Genomic DNA, 7,664 nt, shown 5'->3' with positions numbered 1-7,664 from the left:
CCCTTTTTGTCAGAAACATCGCTTATGAGATTTGAAGGCTAAAGGACAAAATAAGGCAAGCAAGAGGTACAAAGCTGTCGAAAGTGAACCCAACGTCCATGTTTCTATTCTCCTTTTATTGGTAATGTTTCAATCACGTGTATTTTGAGGCCGCAGGTTGAACATCCGGTTCCGCGTCCGTCACAACACCGATTATTGAAATACGTAGTGTTATGTAATGGTGCAACATTTTTGTTGTTGTTGTTGTTGTTGTTGTTGTTGTTTATTTCTCAAGTGAAATATGTCGATCGAATGTGAAAAAGTTATTCCCGCTGTACTTGTTATGGCGACAGAAATCCTAACAGACAGCCGAGATTTAATTATGGTATAATAATAATAATAATAGTTCGCGTGGAAATCGTACCACTGTCCTATTTTTTGATGAACGGTGAGAAAATAATGTGTTAAAAATAAATTTGATCATCAAAAAATAATAGATCAGATATTTTCTCTTCAATCCATCGGTCCTAAAAAAAAAAAAAAAAAAAAAAAAAAAAAAAAAAAAGCAGCAACAACGAATTCATTTTGGCGATTTTATGTTACGACTAGCAGGCCGCCCGGCATTGCCCGATCGTAAAATACGCATAAATATTATTTTAATTCATGCAGAAACTGAGGCATGTGCATGCGAGTATTTTTTTTTCTAGACCGTTCACGTCTTGCAAGTAAAAAACAAAAAAAGAAAAAATGCTCGAAATGAGATTGAAACCAAAACCTAAAGACAGTGAGTCAAGTATGATAACCATTAGACCAGCTTGACACATTCTTTAAACGGTGTTTTCATTTATTTCATTATTATTTATTCTTAATATAAGTAATCTATTATGTGAACTATGCACGCATGCGCGGTGTTAACTTAGAAAAATCTTATAAGACATAGTCAACGAAATCAGTTTTCTCTGGATTTCACCAGCCGCACGTGCACGGTAGAACCCAAGAACGCCTGCTTAACCCCCATCCCCTAGTTCCTTTGGGCTGAGGGAGGCGAAAAGAACTAAATTACTATGTAACAGTTTTTGCTTCTAACCTGCACATTCCTACACACAAGCAAGAGTCGGCGAACAGAAAGGATTACTATCCACTCACATGCACTAACAAGATCAAAGTGAACCAACACACATGCACAATACCATGCTGCCAAATACTCACATCCGTGTATCACTTACATATGCATAGTATTCAGTGTCGGAATTTTATTTCTTTTGTCGATGCAGTCGCCTCCAGCAGTGCAAAGGGAAGGGGAGGTCATCATTTTTGGTTAGTCTGTAGCATTCATCTTACCTCCTCCTCTTCTCATCTTGGCCCCGTGGTCCAGCAGTCATACGTACAGAGAGGCCTTTTCAGCTGGCGAATGTGTGTGTGTGCGTGTGTGCGTCTTTCTCTCTTTCTCCCCCCCCTTTTGTCATTTAAGTCCTCGCAGATATTTCTCTCTCTCTCTCTTTCTTTCTTTCTTTCTTTCTTTCTTTCTTTCTCTCTCTCTCTCTCTCTCTCTCTCTTTATGTAGTGTCTTTCCTTTTACTTAGTAGTATCGATCATCATTGCTTGATGGCGATTGGCTGCTGTAAAAACAATCCCAGAGATCCCTTTCTTGCGCCTTTTTTCAAATCAATTCTAGTTAAGACTTCATGAGAGCAAGTTTTCCTTCTGAGATTCCGTCGTGTGCAGAATACAATATGACGTAAATCCATTCAACCACTTCACTAAGGGTAGAAAGCTTTTATTGGAGTGGTTGAAATTGGTGTTCTAAAATACACCATTTATTGAAAAAGAAAAAGTGTGTCACCATTTTTATTTCTTCCTTTTCAAGTAGTTGACTGAGAGACTCGGCAACATTGATTCATTTTCTTCGTCCCCTTTCGAACAGAGGAAGAAGTAGCCAGGCAAACCTTTTCAGAGAAAAGGAATATTATTTCTGGAGAAGGAAGGAAGGAAGGAAGGAGAAAGAAGAAGAAGAAGAAGAAGAAGAAGAAGAAGAAGAAGAAGAAGAAGAAGAAGATCCTTTTCTCAGAAAAGGAATTTTATTTCGGACACTCCATACTACGAAGAGAGAGAGACAAACTTTAAGAAAAAATACCTTTTGAATGTTTCGTTTCTTTCAAGAAAAAAAAAGAGAGACAGAGGAGAAGGAAAAAAACTTTAAAAGAACTTTGCAATCAGCCTTGCATGTTTTCTTTCCTGAAAAAAAAAATAGACCTTTTTGTTAAAGGACTGAATTTAAAGACTTAAAAGAACTATTTTTTTATTTTTTGTATGTGCTTTTCCTTTCAGCCTTTCTTTAAAGTAAGAATTGTTTTCTTGTATTTGCTTTTTATTTTCATATGTTACCTTAAGGGGTTTTTTTTTTAACACGAGCTTGGGAAAATAAAAGCAATCGTAACATTTTATTTTGTTTTAAATAAATTCGGATCATTTTAATCTCTTTTCGGATTTGTATTTCATTTGCTGTCTGTGTGTGTGCGTCTGAGTACATTTCCCTACACAATAACTCTGTCAATTTTTAGTCTACAGACTCGAAATTTGATATACAAGGTACTGAGATTTGGGAAAATATTTGTAATTGGTTTTTGGCCAGAAATTTGGCTGTTAAGGGGTTAAAGTTTAACGATTTGACCTTTGAGAACTCTACCAAAATCCTCCGCCAATTTTGAGGTTAAACACTTGAAATTTTGGATATAGGTTCCTTGGACATGGGTCTAACTTAATAACTTGATTTGCGGCCAAAACAATAAATGTTAAGGGGTCATAATAGGGGTTAAATTAAAAAAGAAAATTGACCGCTTCGGTCTCTACCAAATTACTCAGACAATTTCTGGTCTAAACATTTGAAATTTTACATAAAAGGTATTCAGAGATAGGGCAAGCTTTTTAATCAGTCTGGGTCGAAAATTTGAGTTACCAATATATAAATGTATGCATGTATGTATGTATGTATGTTTGCATGACTGCCTAAAACTTTCGACAGAGGTGACGGATTTTCTCAAGATAAGTATCGTTTTGAAGTTCGACCTTTCAGACGACAAATATAAAAATATTGGCTAAAAACATTAGTATCAAGGATGGGGGCGCTTTTTTTTTGACGATATTTTCGAAAGTCATCCTCTCCTTTCCATTGTCTAGCCTTAATTAAAACCTACGCCACATCCGGTTTGGCGGTGGTCGTAACAGCAAAGACGTCACGTTTTTTCCCCCTACTTTTCCTCCTTTGCAGTACGGGTTCAAACCAGCCTTCCTACTACCACTTTTTTTTTTTTTTGCTCAACACACATCTCCAAACACCCGGGCAACGCCGGGCTGAAATGCTAGTACCAACTAAATTCAGCATATCACAGACTTAGCATTGTATAACCCGACTTTCCGCTAGAAAATCTACAATTACAAAAGGAGATTCAACTATATAGTAGTGAGGAAAAAAGATGTAATTTAAATAGAAAACGGGAATCACCAGCTATTTACCATGTAGCTGTTTCAGAAATTTAAAAATAGGACAGCTGTTAGATATATGGCACTCTAGTGGAAAATGCCACTTCCTAATAAAAGTGTAGATAACATCCAGTAACTATTTTATTAATATATAAATTAAAATAATAATAATAATAATAATAATAATAATAATAATAATAATAATAATAATAATATAAGTAAATAAGTAAATAAATAATAATAAAAAACATATAATACGACTTTAAGAATTATTCCTTGATATGCTACTTAGTATATAAAATTAATATAAATAAAGACATTAAAAAAAAGAAAAGCTTCAGTAAGTTTCATTGTCCATGTGAAACAATGAAATAAAAACCGGATGGAAAAATATAGTCGCCATCTTATTAAGGACGATAACGTCTTTTCAAAATTTTCTAGTTAAAGAAAGGCATATTTATAAACTTGAGTTATCGTTCTTTTTTACAAGCCTATTTGCTGAATTGTTTAGATGGCGACTATATTTTTTGTGACCTATTTTTCATTTCAGTGTTTCACATGTACGATGAAATTTGGCATTAAAAAACATACAAATCCAAAGTTATTTTTTTTACTAAAACGCCATTTAAACTACTACTACTACTACTACTACTACTACTACTACTAATAATAATAATAATAATAATAATAATAATAATAATAATAAGTTAGTAGGAACCTGCTCACAGCCGTCGATTCATAAGTGGTTGCTGTAATTCGATACAGTGCAGCCTTTGTAGTATGAACACAGAAAGAACTGTAAAAGTTGGATAGTGACACACAGAAATTGTTAGTCAAGTATGGAACACTTCACCCAAATTCTAATGTGCTGAGGCTGTATATCACAAGGAAGAAAGGATGAAGAGAGCTGATTGCGATTGAAGAATGTGTCAGGAGAGAGCTTAGATGTGTTCACCACTACTTGGCTAACAGTCATGAAGTATTACTCGCAGCAGTGGTGAAAGAGGAAGACCTAGATGAAGATTCATTGGAATCCTGAACAGGAACGTGTGCTCTATTCCAACTATCATCAATGGACCTGAGGTAATCTCGTCAGCATCAGACAAAGCCAAACTCTTTGCCAAGAACTTTGCAGCTAATTCTACTCTTTGCGACCAAGGCCACCAACCCCCAATATTTCCTCCTGTATCAGAAAACAGGCTATGAGATGTACAAATATCTGTACGTGATGTTGCCAAGCTAATAAAAAACCTTGATTCCAGTAAAGCAACCAGCCTTGACAGTATTCCCATTATAGTCTTTTTTTTTTTTTTTACAAGGTGGTCACCACTTATCAAGGCCTGGAAGCCACTCAGGGATAAGGGTTATTGCATGTACAGTACGTTAGTGTGGAGATTTAATAAAGTGTCTACTTAAGGGGGCGGTTCATCAGGAATTTGTTTACGTTGGACTTGACGACATCCAAGTTGGAGTCAGGTGGGAAGGAGGCAGACGGAACAGAGTTCCACAGGCGTGCAGTTCTTAGAAAGAAGCTTTGTTCATGGAATCTACGTTTTGATTTAGGCACAGATAAAGAGTGGGGAAAATTTTTGACAGTGGTTTCAGCTAGACGGGTGTTTTTCGTAAAAGATTTGCGAGGGGGGACCAGGGATTGGAGCTCAGATGAGCACCTGCATGGAAATAACGATAACAAAGATAGGCTCGCAACATCTCTTCTGTGGGAGAGAGGTTGCAAGGAATAGAAAAGGGCATCCCCCACTAAGCCACGAAGTCTATTTTGTACTCTGTCAAGGCAGGATAGGCTGTTTTTAGCAGCTCCTGCCCAGATATGGCAGCAGTATTCCATCCTTGGACGTACTTGGCTTTTATATAGATAGAGAATTGCATCAGTAGTGAGATATCTTCTGGAGCGGTAGAAGGATCCCACCATCTTTCCAGTGACCTTGGCAACAGACTTGATGTATGTGTCCATTTCAGATCAGGAACAAAGGTCAAGCCCAGAAGCTTATCAAAACATGGGGCTTCTTCTAGGCGAGAGCCATACATTTCAATTGATGCCAGATGAGGATCAGAGCGTTGATGATGTAAAGATAGAAGCTTGGTTTTAAATGCATTAAAGGTAACCAACCATGTTTTCCCCCACTGAACCACGTGCTCAAGATCAGAGGAGAGAGAATCAGAGAGAACTTTGTCATTTACAGCCTTTGATGTATTGACGTAGATGTTCGTGTCATCATCATAGATATTAACGAATGATTTAAGTATGTGTTTAGGGAGATCATTGATGTAGATCAGGAAGAGAGTTGGGCCCAGGATTGACCCTTGAGGGACTCCAGCTTTAATACTGCAGGCCTCTGATTTTTGTCCATTGACCACTACTCTTATGAGCCTATCAGAGAGAAATGATTTAATGATTGAGAAAACATTTCCAGTTATACCGTAGCTGGAAATCTTCTGAAGTAGGCCTTTATGCCATATCTTGTCGAAGGCCTTTGATATATCAAGAGCAATTGCCCTAGAAAGGAAGCCTTTGTCAAGAGATTCACTAATCCTATGAGATATAACCGTTAGTACATCTGCGGTAGATCTTGCAGAACGGAAACCATACTGCGTGTCACTAAGAAGGTTATTTCTGCTGAGTTGATTGACTATTTCTCTATTTAATATGGATTCCAGCAACTTACTCATAACACACAGGAGACTTATTGGTCTGTACTGAGAGGGAGATGACTATTGATGAGATTTTCCAGGGTGTTGGAAAGCACTTCTCCTTAAGGCAACGCTTAAACAGTTTCGTAAGTATGGGAGCAAGTTCTGGTTGAAGCTTTTTTAACACTATAATTGGGATGTCGTCAGGGCCAGTTGCTTTACTGGAATCAAGGTTCTTGATTAGCTTGGCGACCTCATGCACAGATATTTGTATGTTACCTAGCATGTTCTGTGTTATAGGAGGAAATATGTGGAGTTGATGGCCTTCGTCGCATAAGGTAGAATAAGCTGCAAAGTTCTTGGCAAATAGTTTGGCCTTGTCTGATGCTGACGAGATGACCTCTGGTCCATTGATAATGGTTGGGATTGAACACACACTTCTATTCAGGATCCTATTTGCTATTTGCCAAAATTGGTGGGAACCAAGCCGCTGATCAGCTACTTTGGATTTAACGGACTGGGCATATAGCTCTCTTGCATTTTTTATTACTCTTTTACAGTGGTTGCTGGCAGTCCTGAAAGCAGCTTTAGTCTCAGTGCATCTATTACGTTGGTAGCTATGGAAATAGTGATTCCTGTGCGCGATGGCAACAGCACATTCTGGGAAGTACCATGGCTGGCTGTTGGGTTTTTGTTGGAATATTTTAGATGGTATGAATTGGTCTATGCCTACAATTAACCATTCAGTCAGGTCTGATACTATAGAGGACACATCCTTTTTAAACATGGAATGCAGAAGTAGATCAGATATGAATGTACGGAAGCTATTCCAGTCAACCATGGAGTATCGGTATACAGTACGGTGGAGGGGTACGTCTGGGAACTTATTACATTTCATTTTTATCTTAACTGATGCGATGGAGTGGTCGAAGGATCCTAGAGGTGAAAAAACGGAACATGAACATAGTTCAGGGGAAGTTGAGAAAAAAAGGTCTAGAAGGCTTGCATACTGACCGGGTGTATCGGGCACACGGGTGGGCTCGCGAACAATATGAGCGAGGTTATAAGCAATGGCAAAATCATGACAGAACCTCCCTTCATCGTCTGTCTTATTTGAATGAGTCAGCCATTCCACGTTATGGACGTTGAAGTCACCACAGATGTGAATGTTAGCCGACAGATGTGCAGACAGGATGTGGTCTATTTTCTCAGATATACTCTTAAAAATAGTAACTCTACTGTTATGGGGCCGATAGAGGACAAATATAAATGCAGTGGTGTAAGCAAGTGCAACCCGGAAGCACATATAAGGTAAATTAGGATCTTTTCTAGAAATATCCCTGCCACACGGGAAGTCATCTTTAATGTAGGCACATATTTCATGCCTATGGCGATCTTGGGGGTCAGATTTAGATGTTAAGCTAGTGTACTCAAAAAACTTCAACCAGAACTAGCGCCCATACTTACAAAACTGTTTAAACGTTGTCTTAAGGAGAATTGCTTCCCATCACCCTGGAAAATCTCATCAGTATGTCCTGTATTTAAGAATTCAGGTG

This window comes from Euprymna scolopes, chromosome 13 (assembly GCF_053919585.1).
Source record: "Euprymna scolopes isolate OS-2025 chromosome 13, ASM5391958v1, whole genome shotgun sequence".
Taxonomy (NCBI): Eukaryota; Metazoa; Mollusca; class Cephalopoda; order Sepiida; family Sepiolidae; genus Euprymna; species Euprymna scolopes.
Note: the sequence above shows the minus strand (reverse complement) of the source record.